The sequence below is a fragment of the Danaus plexippus genome, chromosome 17 (genome assembly GCF_018135715.1).
Source record: "Danaus plexippus chromosome 17, MEX_DaPlex, whole genome shotgun sequence".
NCBI classification, from domain to species: Eukaryota; Metazoa; Arthropoda; class Insecta; order Lepidoptera; family Nymphalidae; genus Danaus; species Danaus plexippus.
The window spans coordinates 350,554-375,641 of NC_083548.1; the positions used below are offsets into that span (position 1 = coordinate 350,554).

General features: G+C 31.6%; 1 protein-coding gene across 1 annotated transcript in view; it reads right to left on the bottom strand.

Moving 5' to 3' along the window:
* Positions 1-25,088, bottom strand: part of LOC116771145 (uncharacterized) — a 209,069-nt gene that overhangs the window by 169,300 nt on the left and 14,681 nt on the right. The window lies entirely within an intron of this gene.

The window sequence follows — 25,088 nt, forward strand, 5'->3', positions numbered from 1 at the left end:
CCAATTTCAATTAAAAGTTTTAATAGGCGTATGATATACAGGAGAATCAATTCACAATCGAAACTCTAAAGTGCAAGCTAATTTACACCCTTAGCATATTTCTCTAAAGGGTAAATTGGATCGTTAATGAATTGCGTGCTTTATAACTTGATTTACAAATGAATAACGCGGTAAATGGCAAAGAGAATACAATGTGTATAATGCTGCGTTAAATCTATGCCCCGCTGCGGCGGTCTTTTGTTCGCCTTTCGTTTACTGTTACATCGGACAGTTACGGAATGTTATGTTTAAGAACATTAACAATGAATTCAATAGTCACTTTAAATTCACACTAATCGATAAATAAGAAGAAAAAAATAAAAAATATTAGATCGTTGCAATGATTTAAGAGATGCAGAACGAGTGGTTAGACATAGGAGATTTCTGCATCTAATTAGAAATACAATGGCGCACCTTAATTTATGATTGGTCGCCAGCATTGCAAAAATTGTATCTCAATGCGTTCTAAATGTCTCTCCCAGATCAAAGTTATTTAGTAAGATGGGATAAAGGTACTGAAAAAATTGCTAAATCTGCGGGAAATCAGTTAGAACTGCTAGGGATTTGCTGCTGGAATGTAGGGTACTCCTGGTTAGCGCTCAATACTCGGGTCGTCACGATAGGATTTTGGAAATCGGTTAGTCTTTAGGTAGCCAGAGTACAAAGGGAAATAACCACAAACGAGCGATCATTAGGTTTTGTGAGAGAAGGCAGAGCTATAAAATCAAACGTCAAGCCTTACTCTATTCTTAAAGTGGCTTCGGATTAGACTACAATGATGGATACGTATGTGAAACAATACAAAATCCCAGAGGATATTTGTGCGTCGGCCTCCAGACCAGACATATTCATGACATTAAGGTCAATAAATATTACGAGCTCACTAACGAACCCACTAGAAATAGGCTCGTCGTGGATTTTTACGCGGTAGAAGTGTGAGCGAGAGGTATAGCGGCCAAACCTGCTAAAAGACTAAGTCCTATCAAGAACTCGTATCAATTCATTTTTGAAACGTACTTCGAAGGCAGCCCTAGGTTCTTTTCAAATTTGGTTAGAGAGAGAGAGGAGCTCGAAAAGTGGAGGTGCGCGTGTAACGCGAGTTAGATAGGAGCCCCGTAAAGCTACATCTAGGTCGCAAGTCCCAGGCACTGTTGAAGCTCTGCTCCTTGCAACGCGATAGACCCGGCACCCGCACGATGAATCCATTGAATGCTAAGGGGTTTCGTCTCCTTATTTAAAGGATCAACATAATTTTTTTATTATTAAATTAAAATAATAAAATACAATTTCTTTATATTCGTGCTTTATTCTAGATTATTCGTGACTTATGGCGCCGGAGACTTTCCAGCTATTTTGTCAATTTAAGTAAGAATGTATTTTAAAAGTATTAATGAACCTCAGTATTGACATATACAAATCTAATCTTATTATAATTGGATATTTTCTGTATAAAGCAGTACATGTACAGTTATTAGAATTAATAGGAATAGCTTAGCCAAGCCAGCGTTCTCAGCGGTCAAAACGAAAACCACACGATTACTGTACTTATACAAATTACAAATCTTATACAAATACATAATATCTTGAATAGAATTAAACTTATCCTATACTCCAGAGCATCACAACCTCCATTACTTACAACTGAGCCTTAACCTCCCATATAAGTTACTTAGAAAAACAATTAAGGTCAGTTCTTTATATTTAAAAAAATATTTAAATAAATAAGTTCATTTTAAAATTAATAAAAATGTTATTATTAAAATTCTTTTAATATATGTGTAATATCAATTACAACAGTTATTGTTCTACATAGTACTTGAATATTTGTAGTACACCGTAGCGCCGTAGCAACATAATTTGTAGCGCTCGTAGCTTGCTACGGAATCTCGGCGTCAATGCTACGCTATAGATGTTTCATTTATTATTTGTTATTTAAAAATAGACCTTAAATGTATAACAATACAGTATAGCTTATAAGTGCAGTTTGTTTTTGTTGTCTCCCAACCTAATAATAGTTAGTTGAGTTTATAGTACAATAGTAAGCAATATTCAGCAAATTGGCTGTCCACTTAATGTGTGTGTTATTTAAAGCTGACATAGACTTTCAAATACTGTTAAGTAATTTAAAATATGTATTTATAAATTGAATATTTTTTTATCAAACCATAAAATTAAAAAACAATTTAAAATTATTATTTAAAATTTAATGTATTGCTTTGGAACAATAATAACATAGTATACTAATAATTCGTGTCTCCAGAGACCATGTTAGTGATTATATCAAAGAGCCCTCACATTCCATCCCCACCAACATTTGAATGCACCCTTCGAGTAATCCAATAATTTTTATTATTGAGTTAAGTTCGTAGTAACGTTGGTTTTATTAAATGTAAGAGCTTTGTCATTTACTACTTTATAGTGTCAGTGGTCGATTTGTTTTGTAAAGAATTTTTTCGTTACTAAGAATTAAATTTAGGAGTCATTTGGAATGAAACAACGACAACAAACGAGGACTCTGTTATAGCGTCTGTACATTTTCAGTTTTCATTTCCTATATATGTACAAAGTGCACGTTCATTAAAAGTTTCTTCTGCCTTTATTTTTATTCACTTCATACTTTTATGGCGAAAGTTTATTTTAAATAATATCACGGATTCATAAATTTTAACTTTACAATGTTCGTATAAGAAAGTTTCTTTGATACTCGCACGTCTTATTACGATGATGTGATGTCACTTACGAATGACTACTTACAAATTCAATTTTATAAAAGGTTCGTTTGGTATGATCTTTTGTTTGAAACAAGTTTTCTATTTGATGAACCTAAAGATGTTTCTAGTAAATATGATCTTCTGTTGCATGTTATACATTACATAGACTCATGATATGTTAGTTACAATGTAAAAACCAGTAACGTAGAGACAGTATGGGTTTAGTAAACCTTACTAGATCAACGTTGATTTTATTTTAAACATTGAATCAATTAAAATACACAAAGAAAAATTATTAATTCAGGTTATCTTTAGACACAATGCCAGATTTCCCTCGTTATAGTTAATCAAAATTGTACGAAGACTTGAAGAAAACGCAAACAAAATACAAAGCACAGAGAGTCTTAGTGACCGGCTGCGGCTGTGCTTCAAAAGATCCGCTAATAGCGTTAAAACTTTCATTCAGCTTTGTCTACTTATTGTTTGATAATTGGCGATGCTCGGGAAGCGCAGACTTGAGACAAGACGGTCGTGTAACAAAATATAAAAAAGTATAATACATAAATATCCGTAAACTTAGTCATGAATTACTATGTTCAATTCAAGTGTACGTCATATAGAAATATAGCCTTAAATTATCGACCGAATAAATATTACTCAAAAAAAAAAGACTCCGTTTATGTAAAAAGAAAGATGGTGCTGTTGTTTTAAGAACTCTGAGATTATTCTAAAAAGCCGAGCGACGGAATCTTCTGTTCCTTGTAGTTATGTAAACAATTGTCCTCAGGATTTAAAAATGTTATAATGTGATGAATTCTTAGCTATATTGATGAATTTTCACTTGTATGTTATTCTTATACTAAAACTATAAAAAAATTGTATACACATAAAAATTAGATTTTTTCCTTAATATTCCAGCCGCAGACTGATGAGCTTCAGTGTCGTAACTCAACTTTTACGGTCCAATAAATCGGTTATTATTAAAAAAAATATAACTCCGGTCTGAGGTAAAACTTATTTATATACAAATTTATATACTCTTAATAATTGTAAATATAAGAGAAACCAATAATTTATGCAACACATAAAAACTTATTAAAAAGACATTGAAGTCATTCTAAAAGCAGGATTCGAATCATTCACATAATTGTGATTTCTCAAGAACAAAATCAGTAATAGGATAAAATATTTATAACTAAGGTTGAATATATTGATGAAAGTTTTTAGTCATTTCTTATAATTTTAACCTTATTCACAGTTGATACTTTAAAATATTATTTTATTGGTGTTTTGAATTGCATTAGTAATAAATAGTCTTATGAATGCTGCTCCCTCCTTCAGCACCACAACCACCACCACCCTTGACCCCACCAGCAAACACATTTCTCCTACGAAAGCGTTTCACTGTAGCTCTGAATATTTGATGAATGAGAATAATCCTTTGGTAGAGCGGATAAAAATCCGTCAATACACTCTTGATTGATCTGAAACGTTTCTTTCCATTTGAAGTGAGCTTCAGGTTACATTTCTATTTGATTTTCATATATTTTATTTACACGACACTAACACGTGTTATCGAATTTAACGCTCCTGAAAAACGTACTAAAATTAAGTATTCTACACAGCGTTATGTACTTTGTATTGATATATAATTAATATATCGAGTAACATTTTTAAAGATGAGAGAATCTATTTACGTACCAAAGAAAGGAAGTGTTATTTTAGAAATACATATGATTGAAATAAAAAAATATTGCCAACACGAATACAAGGGGCTTTGACAAACAAATATATAGAACAATTTATAAAGTTCTAATTATTCGTCAATGTGTGTAGAGGTTCGTAATAGTAGAGATTATTTGAATTGTCAGAGATTCTTTACAGCATATTTTTATATTTAATTGAAAATTATTTAAATACAAGAAATGTGACTACTTACTAGAGTTACAAGGATATTGTAAAAAAAATGGAATAGTAATTTGAATAAGTCGTGGTGGCCTGGAGGTTAAAAAGCCAGCCTCAAATTCGTAAGGGCGCGGGTTCGTAACCTGAAAAAGTACCAATGTAATTTTTCCAAGTCATATGTACTTTCTAAGAGTATTTAGACATCACTGACAGACAGTGGCACCAAGAAGTTCCGGGATAACCACAAGCCCAGCCGGGAAACTGGCTGGAAGAGGCTACAGAAAGCCTTAGAGTCTAAATAGCCCCCTACAGTCCTGTTGCAGAAGGCAAGGGGAAACCACTGCAACTATCTTCCCAAGAAAGACATCAGGTATACGGATCGCTGATACGTGATGACCACGACTAGTCTTGAAAAGACTCTTGCGACGATGATGATGATGAATTTGAATAGACTTAACAAAATATAAAATTCTGAAACAAATACAAGGTTTAGTGGTTCAAGGGTGTTATATCAGTTTATTAAACGGAATATTATTATATAAAGATTGACCCTTCAAGGCAACATTTGTAGATACAAGTTATTTTTTTGAATTATATCAATATATATTTTTTATTGTACGACATTCCGCTGTAAGGTGAGTATTGTGAGCCGAACTGTGTATAAAACATACATTTCTTGGAACCAATCTTATAAAACGCGTACAGGACAATACTATTGAAAGAAAAATCAATCTTCGGACGTATTGTGAGCTAATGAAATAACGCTGTTACTGTTTAACAAGAATAGTAGTTTTGATGGCCTTTTCGGTAAGTAAGTAATAATCGTAGTTTGAAAATTTTGTAAGTAATAAATTCCAATATATTTCATTAAACTTTTTATATTCATAAACAAAAATGTAAAAAAAAATCCACCCCTCATTTTTTAGAATGTACAAACACGTAAAAGCAATTGATCGTACCATCGAAGTTTTTATACAATACGTATTTAGTCACTTGCAAACTATCTTACAGTTAACTTGATACTTTTGACTTATTAAATATAAACATTTTAAAGAAGTAGAAAAGTTGCACAAAGATGAAAAAAAATATAACTGAAGATGAATTAAAAATATGTTTGAAAAATTCGGTGTATCTCCCCGCGCTACCTACGTCTGAAGGAGCCGCCTGGATGGTTTTATTGTCGGTCGGTTCCGGCAAACATTTAAATATTAAATAAGCGAAATAACGGCCACTAAAAGTTTTATTTGAGAGAAAATCCTAATTATATTTTTGATACGTACATTTATTATTTTGATCAAAAAAGTGAATATTTAAGAAATTTAGAATAATTCACAAGAATAAAGATTAATTTTACTATTTGCCGGGCGAGTATTTAGTCAAACATGAGAGTTTACGTTACTGTAAATAGGAATTAATTGTTTAAAGAGTACTGCTGAAAAACGTAATCCTTTAGGATTTTAAATTAAAACTCATAAACACAAAGTACATAGGGGTTCGTTTAAGCTGGAACTTCACACGTTAAAATCGAGAGCTCAGTACGTTCCGACGGTAAATTAGTTTGTCGAGAAAAAACAATCGCTCGGAGTAATTTGAAGCAATGAGGGAAACTGAGAAAACTGCACGTACTGGATTCTATTAGAATTAAAGTTAGTGATAGATATACATGATCATATTAAATAGAAATATACAAATAATGTACCACTGTACAATTGTTTACAACATTATTATTTAAGAAAGAATATCGTTTGTATTACAGTTTTTAAATGACACAGCAAAAAATTAAAACATATAAATCTCAATTCATTTGCAACGAAAAGTTAATTCTGAGTTTTGAATTTTATTATTTATGAAAAAAGGTTACAGTGATGAGTATGTGTGTGTGTAGTTAAAGTTGGGAAATAATAATTAGGAGTTCAACAATTTTTTGCAAGGATGCAGTTTAAAGATTAAGCAAAGATCCATAAATCTTTCAAATTTTTCAGTGGTACAGGGAACAAGTTTATAATGTTAAGAACACAACAAATTAATTATAAAGCTCAAAATAAACTCTGTGTAAAATTTTCCTGTTTAAACTCAGAATCTAGACGCTTTTCTAGTGTTTTTCAGTTAATTGACTTGTATTTAATATTTTCTTAATTGTAACAAAAGGGTCTCGGACTAAAACAAAAAAGCCAATGTTTGCTAAAAGTTTCTAAATCAAAAGAGAAATCCTCAAGAGGCAGATAGAACCTGTCCTCATTATTTCTCTGAGAGATCTCAAACAAAGCCCTTTCGAGATCTTCAATCATTGAAGCTAAAATTGAATTATTATATTTTGTATTAACGCCACTAAGTTTTAATTGAAGCGAACGTTCAAACAATTACATCGGAACCGTACAAATGCAATCTTTAGATATTTATCAATAAAACTTTGTTCATAAACATTGCTGTCACTAGCTCGGTTTTATTACAACGTTCGGTCGTGTGAAGCACAAGTAGCTGTGATTGTGTTTAAAATATAAATTATGGCAGCAAAAATGTGTAACAAACCTTAATATTAAATTAAATGCAAGATAAATTGTGGAAGGGTTGGAAAAGGGGAGTAGGAAGATGGATAGGCGTTACGTTGCTGTAAATGTCTCTTGTGGTTGGAGTCCCCCAATTATGTATCATTCGGTAAAAATACATTTATGTTGACGATAAAAATTATTAAAAACATTTTAAAGTCCACGAAAAAAAAGCATCTTAAGAAAAAGTACTGAAGGTGAATATTAAAATATACATAAGTACTATTTAGTTTTAGGTTACAGACATGAAAACTGCATCGGGATGTATTCAATAAATAACAAAAAGCTGTGAAGCCTGAATTAATCCCTAATATATTTTGGCAGAGCCACATGTATCCTCGACATGTTGGTACACACTATGACAAATATGAACGTACAGACTTGATCGAGTATGTTAGGATAGAGACGTAACTGCTAACTTTTTTTTGATGACATTGTAGTTATAGTTATAATAAGGTTAAACTTTAACTGTTTAGAAGATAGATTAACTTACATACAAGTAACGCTAGTGATCAATTAATAAATAATTAGTAAAACATATTTGTTTTTTTTTTCGAGATATAATTTAATATGTATGTAATATTGAATCATTCCGCTCGTCTCTCTTCACTCATTCACAGCCGAAATGGATTATTCAATTGGTAGTTTTTGCATAGCATCCGCCGAGCACTCAGGCCCCGCGTTTCAACTGACAATATTGGAACAAAGTTATTATCTTGTTTTAGACGGAATCCAATATTTAAAAATATTTACAAAACTCAAGTTATTTCAAATATTAATTTGTTTCAAATGTCTCGAGTGTGTACTACTTTAAATTGTATTGGTTTCACAAATAAAATTATAACTCCCAACGTTATTATGGTTACATAATCTCATTTCATTACGCATATTGAACCAAAATCACATTACATCTGTCTGTCCGTCTGTCTGAAGGGGAATCTCAGGAACACAGCAGTAGCGAGTTAACGAAGGAACGTTATTGTCAGGGCTGATTGAATTTAAAACCGAAAACGCGAGGGGCTCTATAATGGCGTCTCGATAATTCGGCTTTTTGAATTATGAAAAAACCTTCACAATTGACGAATACATTGAAGATAATAAGTTTTATGAATCGACAGAATAAAAATTTGTTTGTATTCAGACGTCATTTTTTTTGACTTGTCATATTATAAGTTAGGGGCACTCGATTATAGATAGGAGCTTATTAATTTGAATGTTTTGAATATTTAAAGTTTTACAACCAGGAGATAGAAAAAATATAGTAACCAGTTTTAAATATAGCAAGATAATTTTCGCATTAAACTCGCTTATTTAATGTATTTAAAATTTTCCAGAACGCACGAAAAATCGCTTATAAGGCAATTTTACGAATACTTAAACCTAATTCATTAAATGGCTAAAACTGTGGATTCAATGGATTCAGCAATTCCAAACAAGCGTGTCCAATTAAAAGACTGGCGTTTTTTTATTTGTTGAGGCAAAAGCGGAGTCGGCGTAAGTTTGAGTTTAAAAATATTAATGAATCGTACAAAGGAACGAGTATTATTTGTTGATTTTCTATGTATAACGACTATCTGAATGTATTTGATGTATCTTGTAGATTACGCTTGTGACGTATGAACATTTCTTGTACGTGAACGTTTTTTATAAGGGCCATAATCGAATCCGCTCCGATTTCTTTTAAAGCAGGAGAGTTCGCCGAATTCATTATAATTATGTATTTCGGTTGTCCTAATGTCTTTTTTCCTACAACCGAAATCTGACGACGTGGGGAGATTGGGGAGGAAGGGTCATTCAAATCTGTTATTAAATTTAAAGACAATCAAGTTTTTTGTGAGTGCGGTGAAATTCAAATATTGAGAGTCATTACTTTTAGAAATAATTTGAAAGGTGCTCGTATTATTCCCGAATCTTTTTAATAATTGACAAGGAAAAGAATATGATTACTGATGTAAATATATCTTTATCTTTTACATGTTGGAAAACGTAAAACTAAAATCAACATGTGTATAATATGCAAAAATTATATATATTTTTTTTTAATTCAATATCTCATTTGAAATTTCCAAGGTAATATTAGAACTTCATCACGCAACATATGAGCAAACTGTTCATAATGCAGTCCTGATTGGCTCCAAGATATGCCAATTTGGCCGACTGATGAATATGCAATGCCTTATATGCAGTAGATCTGAGTGAGAGTGAATTCACTTAACTCTGCTGTCATAGTATCCTAGTCTTATTCCTAGTTTTGAACGATATAACGTCATTCCAGACGAATTTAGAGTCAAATAACCGACCTATTTTTCACTGTCGGATATATTAATACAAATTCATACAAATTAACTTCAAACTTTGTCTCAAAGAAGTCAAATCAAACGAAATCCTCGGGAAAACTTTTCAGCACTCACGTCTTAACCGTTGTGTTTATTTACAAAGTGGAAAGTTTTAATTAAAATTAATATCATCAGGAAAAGTTTTCTTCGTGTTGAGAATTGATATAACAATATATTTTTGCAATCATATTAACATGGTTTCGTATACACTATATCCTTAAAAATGTTTTTAACAAATTTATTAAACAATATATATTTTTTTAATTATTACTATTAAAAATAATAATAAAATCAATTGTGTAGAGATAGTTCTGTTCTGTTCGTTACTAGTTGGTCTTGATTCCTAAGAACTTTAGGTTTCGAGCTCTCAACGACATCTTTGTCTAATATCATAAAAATATTTTAAAGCTGTATTCTTCAAAATGAATATAAATGCAGAAAACGTTAAACAGCCTTTTATTATTCTAGTTAGAATACACAATATTATTCCTAGAAGGTTATCAAAATCATCGTTTGAATTGAAAATAAACATTAAAGTAATAATTTTAATACGACATTTCAAACGTCTTAATTTATTTTGAGCTAAAATTAATTTAACAGCATCAACAGCTATTATCACTTATTTAGAGAGAATTACATGTTTATGAATGTTTTCGGAAGTTTTATCACTCCATTGTTTTAACTTCAAAGTGGATGTCAGAAAATGAACGAGAGACAGACACTTCAATATTGTTCTAACGCCGGGGATGTATACTTCGAAGCCATTTTAATGTTTATTTCTCATAAATGAGTTTTAGAAGTTCCACAACTGACAACAGACATTACATTCTTAATTTGTATTATTGTTCTTGATTAATTACTTCTAAACAATCTAGTGTAAGATCCTTTAAATAAAAATCTTTAATTGAATTCAAGATTGTTTTAAAAAAACGTATATTAAAGATATATATTATAATAATTACAAGGGTAAAAAATATACACACAAAGAAGGGTACATGATGTATTACATAGATCATTACACAAATACCTAAACAAATACACGTACATATACATATATGTATATGACGAAAGACAAATTGATTGTCGGTAAACAAACACGGGTCAGTGCATCCAACGAATTAATATTGTCTTCAGATCGAGTTACTAATGTATTACAGTCACCCGTTTGACAGATATGGAGCACGAGAGAGACGCTCATTCACCCACACACTTACAGAATGACTAACCTCTTCAACCACTGTTTAACTGTTATTCAATAAATGCTAAAAACGACTACATAAAGAAAACTGTAACTAGCACAAGATTTAGCAACAAAACTATCAAGAGCGTAATTTAAAGATTCTTTAGGAACTTCGTTGATAAACATACCTATACTTTTCTAAACCTTTCTTTGATCACACGCTGATAAATTGGGTGATTTTACAACACATCTCTCGATCTTATTTTCATTATTTTAAGCTGAATGATTCAAAGGTAAAGGCCTGTGTCCACTCTGCTGCCAAGGAGGGTGACGGCACAGATCCGTCAAATTACAGGACTATTTATTTTCATTAGCTCTTGTCTCTAGTCTGACTGATCATTTATCGACGGGCTACCATTGCGAAGAAACAAGTTTAGGTTCTGAACCTATATATTTCCAAAGATTTTCTTATTTTTCTGTCCCTTTAGAATTAAATTCTTTAATAAGTAAACTGTTTTCATTTTGATAACAATTTATTTCTTTCCCTAAGCACATTATTACTGATAAGTTCAATTGTTGAAAGTCATATAGTTTGAAAAATCAACAACAACAGTAACATATAGACAATCCTTCCTTAATGAATTTAGCATACCCTAATATAACAATATATAACTGCTCGAATAACTAAAAAGCTTAGAACGAACACTGTTTCATCACTGATGAACATTGTTTAGATGAACTCTGAAGAGGTTCATGCTGACAATTCAATGGATGATTAATGTTCGTTTGGTTTCTATTCTAAAAGCACAACTCTCAGAATAAGGTTAAGAGGTACACTTGCATTAACTTTATAAGGGCAGGTTCACACTTCCATACCGTCTAGTGTGCTGATCAGGTGCCCGCTTTACCGAGATGCCTTAATAGCAACTTTAGGTCTTTGACTTAGTATAATATCTTAAAAATCGAATTGTTGATAAAACAGAATTACAGAAAACGTAGAATCATTACACCTAAAAAAGTAGACTAACCTCGTTTATGTTTATTAATAGAGATATTGTTGTAGTGGCATGGTGGATTCGTCACTAATCAACTATAACACTAACTGCAGAGCATCACATTATCCACGTTACGTCGATGAATTTTGTTGTAAATTGTACATCCAAAAATTATCATACGTTCACGTATGACATTTTCACGATACACTACAAAATGACACAGATGTATTCGGATGCAAGAAACCTATCAGACAGGATGTTTAATAATTCATTTTCTTTCTTTTAATTAATAAAATAATTCTTTTATAATACTCAATTTATATGCACTAATATTAAACTTATGTAAATTATTTTTTCAGTAGTGGAATCAAATAAAAACTATATGTCTCTCTGTACTATACTATATCATGCACACCATCTCCTACTCCCAATTAAGATCGATCGCCAGCTGGAGCGAACAAATAGCATTTCGCTTCCGGTCGCCCGCCACCACTTCCCTTTACATAATAATGTAATGAATAGTTCAAGTAATCGTCTTAGGCCTTGTTTGAAATTCACGATATTTATTGCTTGTTAGGTTCTTTAATACTATCCTAGCACTTCGTATTTAGGTTATTCATTCTTAATTATTCTATGTATATATTCGATAGCGGCGTTTGTTCTTATGATAGTACTGGTTTCTTAACTATGGAAGTGTTAACGGCGAGAGGATTATCCGACGAAGCTGTCTCGTTAGTGTTGGGAACATTTATTTACACTGCGCTTCCAACAGCTCGGAGTAAATAAAACTTTGATATGCATTACCAAGCGAGTTGCTTCTTGATCTCTATTTACTTTAAAAAAACATTTCGATAAATTTACTTTGTCCACTTTGCACATTTTGCTTTGAATAAGTTAAAAGGTTTCTGGGAAAAAATATCTTGTATATACAAAATAAGCATAACGTATTAATATGAAATATATTGCACTGCATAAAATTTTGCAATGTATAAAGAAAGGTGTAGTATATGATATAAATGACAGATACGAAATTAAAATAAAAATGTTTCAATAATTAGTTATTTAAAAATTAAAAAAAAGTTGACCAAAAATTAAATTTTCTTCTTCGTAAGAATTAAAAGATTTTATAATTATTTGTAAAGGAATTCCCATAAATCTCTAAATTCCAATTGTTTCAAATAAAAGGATTTTCTGGGATCAGAGGCATTAACACACTCCCCTGGAGCCGGGTGATTAAGACCTCTCGAGACTTATGAAAACAATACCATTTAAGATATTATTTTTGCTTTTAAATTGTAATGATTAAGAATGTTATGTACAAAAAAAAATATTTATTTTTAAGAGAAACTGAAGAATACAATATTTTTTGGTTAAAAATAAAAGATAAGAAGACTTTAATATTGAATAAACTAACACTTAAAATATGTGTACTTCTTTTAGTGGATGCTAAAATGCAAATGTTAAAATATTAGTCGTTTTCTTTTGTTCATACTCTGTCGATGACATGCTCTGTGTTGAATGCATCAAAACACCATTTATCTCACAGGGCAGTAAATTAATTCACAACGCCTAATTAATTAAGCCATAACCAGTAATTATTAGCGATTGCTTGTGATCCGTTCACATTAATATCTATGATACGAATCACGATTTGATATCAACCGGCTCTAGTCAACCAATATAAGTTGAACCACGCTCTTTGTTACGAATGACTACATTACATTCGGATTGTTTACTTTGCAATATATCATTCCTTTTGGAAAAAATGAGAGTAAATATTTTTACATATATACAATTATAAAAATAAAAAGAATGCCTGTATGTCACAGATAAATGACTTATTTATATAACATTACAATTTACCTTCAAAGTTAAAAAGAAACACTCAACAAAGCTCAACATATAATCCATTAAGCTTTAGGTCTCACCCTTTTAATACGCACGGCAAATTCGGAGAGTAAAGGCAATCGTTGTGCCATTTATATACCGAGCGAAAGACGTCCCGAAGAAGGGCGAACTCAAATATTGTCACAGCTCTCGGCGACAATGCTAGCTGGGACTGATGCCCGAAAGGTAGTATTTTCACAATAAACACGGGTGTATTTGGTAGGGAAATGGCGCGGTTTATCTTCGCAATTGACTTTGCCAGGCAGCATATTTTATATATCCTCGATATGATCGAATTTAAGTGCTGGTTTATAATAATATTATGATATAATGTACATGAATGACAAATATTTTAGGGTTGTTCGACTTTTTCATATAATATACGAGTATGTTTATTTTGCAAACACGATGCCTACATTTGCATTTCGTTGTTCTTAATTTTTGACATCATTCTTTACGCAACTAAATAGGAATGAAATTCACAATTGTCCCAGTAGTCTGCTAAAAGTAAAAAATGTCCAATAAATCTATGAGATTGACCAATAAATTAAAGGAGAAAAAGATCCAATTCCGCCTTCACATATAAAACAATTGTCAGACCAAACAATTGGTTCGGACAACACTCATAATTAGATTGCTTGACATTCTATTAAGGAACCCTAAAACGGTTGAGTGGTACAATTCATTTTCGTGTAGTGAATAGTGACGTCATTCCTGCGCACCTGGCACAATCAGTCCCCTGTCAGATTGAAGCGGGTTAAGTTAACGTTAAATAAAAGACAAAATCTGAAGTAAATGCAATTAATTTGATTCCGACCTGAAAGTTATATTAAATTTATATATTATATTGATTTTTAAAGTAAATAACTTTCATCCAAATAAAAAAAAATAATCTATCGCTTCTCAACTATGCAAAACTACTGCGATGACAGATTCGTTGATGTTATTATAAGAATATTCTGTGAATTTATAAGATATAACAATTCTATATTCCACATGATAAGTTTTAAAAGACTTGAGTCTAACTGTAGTCAATATTTTTATTCAGCCTTTTAATATTTACATTATATTTAACATATTTATATTGTTATGAAAAAATATATTTGCAAAGTAACTCAAACATTTGGAACAGTCTTTCAATATAATAACTTTTAAACGGAAAATAAATTAAAAATTACAGTTTTTTTTTTTTTGTTATTATAATCAAGTCCTGCTGTGTGGTTCATTATACCGTGTAGTGGTATTACGTTGCCCAAACTGCCACTTACTAACCATCATAACTCGAAATTAACTTAGTAATCTAACATAAAATAAATTTATGTACTACCGAAGTCGTTGGACAATAGTGGCGTGTTGTAAGGTCGTTAATATCGAAAGTACCGTTTAATATTAACATTAAACTTGATACAATGGCTACAAATGAACCGTTCACTGCATTCGGGAGTTAACTATGATTTGATATCGATGATTACTTACTAATTTTCTAAGCTCTTTATGTTACGAAGTACAAAATAATCAGTATGTTAATTTGAATATTATTTTGATGAACTTAAAATTTTATTTCACTGGACGAAAAAAAATCTAATGTAGCAATTTTACACGTAATAAGTAATTCTAAGTGTGATGTAGCACTATGTATCACCGAGTGAACAGAAATGGGGGAAATAATAGAGGAAAACAGAAGAAAATCAGAACGCCCCACACTCTTACTCACCCACCAAGACACAGCTCTAATGCTGACTACACGCAACATTTTAAAAGTTTCAAAAATTTTCATTAGGTGACTGTAAAGATAGGTCGCAATCAGTTTATTGAGACTAACAACCTCCTAGAAAACAAAATAATGTCGAACATTTAAAGGTTTAAAAATAATGTTATAACTTTAGCAAAAAATGCAAAATAAATATATATTCAAAGCAATTTTCAGATTATTCTTACAAAACTGACATCCGCAGTCGCACAATGGCCTATTAATGGTATTATAATATCCTTTGTGCTACACCTTACAATATTATCTTTCAACTTGAATAGATGTATTAAGTTTCAGGAACTGATGCGTGAATTGAGATATGGAAAAAATGGAGACTTCGGAGAGATTGATTCGAAGCGAATGATTGTAATGAAGTTTACAGCTAACACATAACTACAGTAGTTTCAGATAACAAGCTTATATAAACCAATTTATTTGAATTAATTGGATCACGTATTAAACTCAAAGAGTGAACGTGATGAATATAGTTTGTGGACTAGATTTGAATCTCGCCAAAGGAATAAAAATATTGAATGTGGGAAATCTGGCTTCCAGTGACATTATTGTTTAAGTCATCGACCAAGAGTATATTTATTGATATAAATAATTTTAATACAACTTATTTAAAGTCGAAGTCTCTCAAACCGTCCACTCTCTTTGAGGGTTTTGTCTTAATTCGAAATCCTAAAAGTAAACTCCAACTTGCATACACCAGATGACACTGTATTTACAAATTCCTCCTGCCCTCTTATTTGAACATAGCCGGAATCCCTCTTAAATGGGACCTCATTTAAGACAAAGTCCCTAAGAAGCTGTCCCGTTACTAAATGTTTGTATTTAGGATCTGAGCAATTTATGAGAACATTGATTTTACACCCTTTTAGCTTTGTTGCTTAACGTTTGTTGTTTTATTTTAAGTGCGAATCCATTGTTTAAACGAATCCAGTTGATTTTTCATCTTCTATAATGTCGAGTATCCTTATAATGAGAAAATATCTAGTATTCAAAGATAACATTGTCATTACAATCTACTGATATAATAATAAACAAGAAATATGTAAACTTGGTTAAACATTTAAATTTTATAATATTAATGGCATTTCGATTAAATATAAGCTGATATAAGTAGAATTCATTGAATAAATGTTTCAAAATCAAAATAATGAAAGCCTTCAAAAATTTTAATATTGGTTTTGTATTTGATTTTATGTAATAAGCTTTTATCTTCGAAACACAAAAGACAGGCGTTTTTTTTTGCATTTAAATGTCAATGTTACTAGATCCCCAATTTTGACATATTTTTTGTAAACCAAGATCTATCAAGAGAATATAGTAAAAAGCGAGGTTTTAATCCAGTCTTCCCAGTCATAAATAAACTAATCCACTTAATAGAACAGCTACTAGAAGTGAGACCATTTGCGTAAGATCTCTGTCATGAATATTAAACAATATTATAACAACGTTGATTATTGTCTGAGCATTAAAACAAGGGAATTTGGGGCGTGACGTCAATATAAATGGCGCCCGAGTTGGGGCAACTTAGGGTCTAGAGGTATTTCTTATTAGGAAGTTGAATGAGATTTTTTTCTTACGAACCCCGCGGGGAATTCTAATCGACAACACGGTTACTCGTAAAACTTCGGCCGACTTTTGACTGATAATTTTTATTAAATTTTTGATGTCATACCGAGTTATTCTGACTAACCATTCATATTATCACAATTTTTGTACAAATTATTTCCCACAATTTTAAGACGTTCGGAATCATTCCTTGTGACACATATCAATTAATGTAAATTTTACGTTTATATACACGTATAATATTGAAGAGCAGAATCCCTGAATAATCGGCTTCCATCACATTGGAACGAGAATCGATTTAAATTCCTAACTTCGAGGACGTCACAAACCGCCAAAAAGTGCAGTTCAGCCCTCCGTATTAGCGTTAACGAAGCGGAGGGAGCCCTCAGTCCACCGAACTGCAATAAGAGGATTGTACACCCTTCCCATTGTTGAGTCCAAAACATAAGATTTAAGTGACTACGGAATAAATCTCTAAGAAGCAAGTTCGCTTAAGACTATATTTCAAAAAACAAATAGTACAACCATAGCCTGTCAGTGGTGTAACATGTGTTTCCCTGGTTAATAAAAGAAAATCGTGTAAATATAAAGTTCTCAGTGAATATATTTGAAAAAATAAAATTCTACATGAAAAGTAATAAATTAAAGAGGAAACTTGTTAGTGTCCATTTCTTACACCGACCTCCATAAAAGGAAATTGCATTAAAATGTAAGTCGACGAGCAATCACGTTTTGTTTCCCGGCTGAGAATCAACGGTTTGAATAAATCCTGCCTCTTAATTAGTGAAATTTGAAGGTTTATGACTATAAATGGCGGATGTCAGCTGTCTTTAAGTCGCGGCGTTAAATCGACTGTGCTCTTCATTTAGCCGTCTATCAATTATTCCCCTTAAAGTGTGAGACGTGACCGGGAAAGGGTGACGAAGCTGTTTTAAACATTTTAATATCATATTTTTCACATGAATACTTTGGTTTTAAGTACAGACTTAATGAGACAACAGACTTGAATTATAAGCGAATTTAATAAATTACTTACGGTCCTACTTCAATTTACAAATATAATATTTTAAATGTAATATTTAAAATATTATATTAGAGCAAAGCACCGATCGATTGAATCTAAATAACACTAATTTTATGAGTTGAATTTTGGAAAGGTAGATTTATTTGATGAATTTAAGTCCTTATTTTGTAACAACTATCACTAAATATATGTCTAACCACGTATTTTCGCAATTATGAATGAACCTAAAAACTTTCCCAAAAAATGTTAGCGATCTCTGTTATGTATTCAGTACGCGACTGTCGATTTTTCTTACATCCCAAGTAACCTTCATCCTATACAAGATTATGTAATTTGGTAGGAAAATACGTTTCATGCCAAATATAGATTGGATAATTTAGATAATGAAGAAACATGCGTGGCTCTTTACACAAAATGAAAGTATTTTTACAGATAATACCTATTGCTCTAACGCTCTCAGTAAGTCTTATTTCGTATTATTTTTAACTTAAATAAAAATGTTTACTACAGGCTTATTAAATTATGATAAACCTACTTTTTGGTCTACTACAAGTCGTTTAGCGAGAGCAAGTTTTTATATAATTCCATAATAGAGGTAGGAGGAAGCCAGGTAGCCAGGTAGCTGGCTGTGCTCCAAATACCTAATTTCGTGGTGTCGATACCTCTTACATATGCCGTAAAAGAAAATGAGAATTGGGATTAAGTCGTTACGGTACAGAGAGTACTTTATTTTCATTAAGATTACCGCAGCAGTACGTCTTTGAGATGAATCTCTTTACGAGGATTATATTAAATTTGTAAATTGATGATAATTCTCAAGTAACATTTAATAAATGTCTTGAGATTTGTTTCTGTGATATTTTGTCGTGAATAGATTTTTTTTTATTTGAATAACTAAGATAGCTAATCAATAAGTGCAATTAAATAATTCAAGAATCCGTAAGCTGATGTCGGAACAAAACCTAGGAACAGATTGTAATTTGGTTGAGTTATGGTCCTCCGTGTGTGAGCAGTAATAGTACAATTACCTTAAAAGACAACATCTCTTGAGATGCGTTTGTGAAAATTCTCATCAACGGCAAAAAGTCCACTTATAAATATAAATTATAATAAAACAAGTAATAAATCATCACAGTTATTTAATATGAACGGAAACACTGACGCCGAAGTTACGTTATAAATTTAATAGTTGAGTGTACGATGTGGAGTTGTTAGGTAATATTTTATAGACGTAACGAAGTCTTATAACATTTTGAAACAAACTCATAGTCTCACTCCAGAGAAGCAGGACTGTTGCTGGGATCTTAAACAAAGATATTTAACGCATTAAACTAAAGTCTCACGACTCGATGTAACTCTCCTAATTAAAAGTTAAGCACAAGTTGTGTTATAAATGAGTACCTTATTATATAAAATATTTATTTATTTACCTTCTACATTAATCAATTCAAAAAATATCAGTATCAAATAATTAACTCCCGTGTCAGAGATATAAAAATTCAAGCAAAACAACGATAAAGCTAGCAAGGATATAAAATAAAAATAAATTTTATAGTTGCTGGTTAAAAATATAATCATATATATGACTATTAGTAATATTGGTTTGGTAGGATGTGATACCATTCATACTTATAATCAGTTCTAAATTATCTCTTTATTATTTAGTCAGAGGCGATACGATTAAATAATTATAATAAGTAAGAGAAAAGGAGGCGTTACTTTCTTATTTTTATTTAAATTTTATGAAAATTATATAAAAGTTGTACCTAGTTGGTGGATGTGGTAGCAGACAGGAGGCAGATGGTGTCAGTAATCAGACGAACACAATGGTGTCAGACTGAAACGCGCGATTGGTTCATGGAACCCATTGTTTAATATGGATTATCATTAAACATATATTTATAGGAGCCCCAAAACATTATAATAATACATTCATATATCAGCGGACTTCAGGTCTACATACACTTTGTCAAATATTACTATAAAAACTGATAAATATTAAAAATTGTTGTAAATTATTCGTTTCCTTAAATATTACTTGATAAGACTTGATAAAAATCAGTCTTTATTATTAAATTAATTTAGTATTAAAAAAAGTAAAATATTTACTATTGTTGGTTAAAGTCATTGAGAAACAGCTGAGAAATGAAAAGATAATATAAATCAGAATAAAAAAAATATAAATGGCTTTAAAAACTAAATCTATGAATAAATAAAATCAGGATTCCCGCTTCATTAAAACAATACGCGACATGTTGGGGAGTCATTTTAATTTTCCATTGTAAGATGACTTTAAACGGAGACTGTTGATTAACTAAACGACCCTAACACTATAAAATACTTTGCCTTTAATTAAAAAGAAAACAAATAAAAACATTAAAACGCTTTTATTACACTTTGATAAAGTGATGAGATCCTAAAGTTTTAATGCATAGAAATGACAAAAATTAACTACATATAATATATAAGTATGAAACATGTTCACAGACTTCTTTGAAGTAGATGTAAATCTCAAAATAAAAAAAATAACTTAGCTAATGAAAGTAAAAAACTTAAGCATCGAAGAACAAAGAATCATCAGGTACAAAGACTCTATTGTTCAAATAGTTATATTTTTAATTAAGAAAATCGGACATTGTCATTGGAGGGTAGTCGATGATTCCTCTTTTGTACTCGTACATTACAGAAATGAGGTAATGCCGGGATATTGTTTACTTTTAATTGCAGCTTTTAGTTGATTAAGAGCCGAGTTAAAAGGAGTTTTCGCTGCAAAAAGGTTTCATTACAGATGACTGGTACATCCAAAGAGGATTCCGCTGCGATCAGTTGATGTGTTTGCTTTGCTTTTGTATACTTTTACTAACTTCTTTGAAAATTTATTGTTCTCTTAAAATAAATAAAATAAATTTTGAATAAGAAATTGTAAAGCCGATTAACAACATTTGATACAACAAAAGCGGAATGTAACAGCGAAGGCGTTAAATTGTGAAATTCCCGAAGTGTCCGGCAGCCCATTGATTCCCTACGACAATAGCACTTGAGAGCGCACTAATCTTTTCATTAAAAAGCGATTATTCGCTGCACGAGCCGCTGCACTAATAGGAATAAAGATTAGCAAATAGACGTGGCGACCAACTCCAGCCTTATTACATTTCAATAAGGTCGTGTCCCGTGCGGCCCAGCTGTAATAATCAGTTTGTATTGCAAAACCCCTACAATATGCCACGTCGCGCGTTTTTCTGCGATGACGTTTCAATTTGAATTCTTGTCGCGAATCCGGGAAATATTATTAAAACAGCTTTATTGAAGAATATGAACTAGTGTTGATCGTCGGCTCAACGCGTTTTGATGATGTTATTATTGTAAAAGAACAAAAAAAAAACAAATCATCGGTAGGATAAGTAATTCTGTTCATTTTGAAGAAAATACAACTGTTCTTTCCGCACTGGTGAAGAAATGTTCTTGCAGTGCACTAAATCGTTTAATGGATTAACAACGTTATTTAGTAAAACCGCGATACTATTATGCACATAATTACTCCCATCTTAAAAGCTTATTCTATAACTATATATTATATGCATGCGGTCACCGACAATCCTTGTTGCGGCGAATTGATAAATATTTGCCGACATCGCCGACACGCCGGCGGTCGACGGCGGGCGCTTTACATAAATAATTAAACAAGTTGCCAAATTTAATACATAATTAAGTAGCAGATTCTTGATAATGGATTCATATTATAAGGAAGGTTTTGAAAGTTAAAACTCTATTGGTTATTATTACTATAAGACTGGAATGCTGCGGTTTTTATCTTTATATTATTTCTTGACCGCTAATATAATGGCGAGAATACTAAACTGTTAAACTTGTTAATGATATATTATATAAGCAAAAAATGGTTATATTAAAAAAACATCACAACGTTACATTAAATTGATACACATACATAAAATAAATTACAACAATTATATTATTGCTTTCAGAATCCGAATGAAAATATTAATCCCATTAGAACTCCACTTAGAAATGTGACAAAACAAAGTCACAACAAAATACTTCAAAACAACTGTCTAAAGTTCTACGATAACGTCATACTTAAGACTGGAGAAGATAATAACTGGTCCCTGACGGGAGAAGGGCTCTCAGCCTCCCGAGGTGCAACTGTGACCGTTCACAACACCCTTGTATTTTTCTATATAGCAGCAACGAATCGGCAGACAATTCTTTAATCTTGCTACACGTAAGTCCTCAAATTGAATTGTTATTAAAACTGTACATATAGTGGCTTTTTTCATATCTTTTACTCAACAGTAACCGTCAACACCTTATCAGTTACCACGTACATGGGACATGAGTTGAATACGTCTGTCAGAATATTTGTCATCTGCTAATGGATTGTAAAAACTCTCATAAAACTTTGTCGGGGTGGACTGTGACTTGAAGTCCTTCAGATTGATGAAGCGAGGGGGGCGAGGTGTTAGATAGTTGCCAGCTAACATCTCCGATGAAATAGTTTTTTTGTTCAAATTTTAGCATATGTAATATAAATCTCGATTATATAATAGTAAACGAATTTTAATATCCTCTTAAATTTTTTAACTGTTTTGTAATACTAAAACATTTTAAAATGTTAACCGCCAAGCAATTATTATTATGTAACTTGTTTTGTTTGCTTGTCAGATTTTTGAACTTAGTCTGTAGAGTAAGACGAGGCTGGAAACATTTAAAAAACTTTTTGCCTGATGAGACAGTAGATAAAAACGTTTATTATAATTCAAGTGTTTCCTGTTATATAAATACGATTTTTTCTTATCTCGTCCATTGTGAAGAAACACTGCAATGCGTGTACTGCGATGCGGCAAAATACCACAAACAGCAATTATAATATTATATCAAACTAAAATATAACGCGCAAAATGTAAATTAATTTAATGTATATTTATTATTTTTCATTTCAATTATTAATAATTTTCCATATAAAAACTAACTCAGAATATAAAAATATTTATGTATGTTAATTTGTATAGATTTAGTGCGAGGGTCGGGTCTACCTAATGGCGAATGTCCAAAGCCGATGCTGCGAGATTCCCTAACAGTCAAAAGGAAACTTACACCATGCTGTACTACTCAATTTACATACGAACCAGCTCCTTTGTATCGTTAATAGAGAGGTTTCGATAGGTCTCACCGGGTTAAATTAGTGGGTTTTCTCTATATGGTACAATGTTCCAGTATAAGCGGATATTAATTTCAAATAGTTTAATCAATCTCTCTCTGTTAGAATATAAATTTACGCGTCTACCATACTTAATATTTACAAGTTACATAATAATAATTTGTTATAACGGTGGCTAAGCGAACTGTTTAATTTCCTTTATATGTTCCCGGTGACCGCACTTGCCTCGGACCACATATAGAGTATTAAATAACACCGTAAGCAGTGCCAAGTAAGTGAGCTCTTAAGTTAGCCGTAACTACCGACAGTTATGCACTAACCGCTCCATCTGCTTGACGCTGTCCAGAGAATATTCAGAAAGTATTCCATTTAAAAATATAAAAGAGGAAAGAGTGTTCTCTCTGTGGTGTTATGACTCTATATTCGTCTTTATATATTTCAAAACCATAATTGAAACTCGTGGAGTCGCAGCAACACCACGTCTGACCGCATCAGGCTGTCACTAACCACGTAATAGATTATGAATCAGTTGAAATGTTGTGGCTCGCACAGCTTCATTTCAATAACAATACAGGTAACATGTATTTATATGTAAGTTAAAAATATTTTTGAGCATTATTATATGAAAGCATTCAAGAATATACTCAAGCGGTTACTTAGTCAAAAGTCGAATCAAATATCCAGCTTTATGTGAATACTTAACTTAGTTGGATAATCAAATTTTTTTTACGAGATCCACTTTAATCATTTAGAAATGAGTTCAGGACAAAAACTCAAACTATATTTAATGTTTTGAGGTTATACTTTGAAAGACACGTTCATAAAAACAATGAGCAAACCGTCACATATAATATTATTCTCACCGCGAATGTTTCTTATGTAAATTTATAGCCTATAGGTATATTGAACAATGGATAAAATATTTCATTTTGCAATATCCGCGTAAACGTTTTCAGCCGTCGATTCTTAACGAGAGAATATTGTTTGTCCATTTGAAACCGTTGTCATTTCCATCGCAGCAATAATTGTGAATCAAAAAGAGCGCCCAATATGTCAGAGCAAAAATAAGCGTTTACGATTGGTGCCATAACGACTGCCGTTTAATTTTGATTGGCCGCCAGCCCACGAAAATTGTTCCCATTTTTCAACTTCTCATACAATGTTTTGTTTATCAATTTTAACTTTTAGACGAAAAAAAATATTAGATTTTTGTCAGGTTATTCGTTTGCTGTCAAACAGTTTCAAAGCTGCGAATGATTTGATTCGGGCAACAATACGTTTTTTATTTCTTAAACAATAAAACGTGTTCCATTTTTATATTAAAGTATCTTAAGTTAAGGAAACTTCCCGTACTCATGAATCAGTTACAAGATATAACTTTAAAAGCATTTAACCGACGGTGTCTTTTGGATACTTTAAAATAACTTTTAGGTTTACATTATAATTTGTAAGCAAAACTATTTGCTTCCAAGTTTTGTCAACGTGATGAGGTTCCGCTCTCATCATTTACGCTACATTAGGTCAAATGCAGAGGTAAATCAACATTTACTTTCATCGTATTATTTCGCGAGGACGTCAAATACGCTTATCCTCTTATTTCACTTTGACGCGAAATGAGTGTTACAATTAACCGCCATAAATTTTTAATTAAGCTTTGCATTTTAATAAAACTGTAAATTTTCATGTTCTTATAATTTTGACAACAATAACGGAACATTTATTTGTACGAAAAAGAGAAATAAAAGGTTCAAAAGTTGTACATGTGTGAACGCAAGTGTGGTAAAATTATAGACAGTGGGACAGTATAGACGGGCGTCTGTGTCATAAATTCAAACTATTGCTTGCCGTTTCTTTAACAATCTTAAGTATGTATTAAACTTACTTGCTTGATTATTGTGTTTTATTTAATATTTTAAATAATTTCGTCTAAAAATATATAACTATTCCATGTACATTTG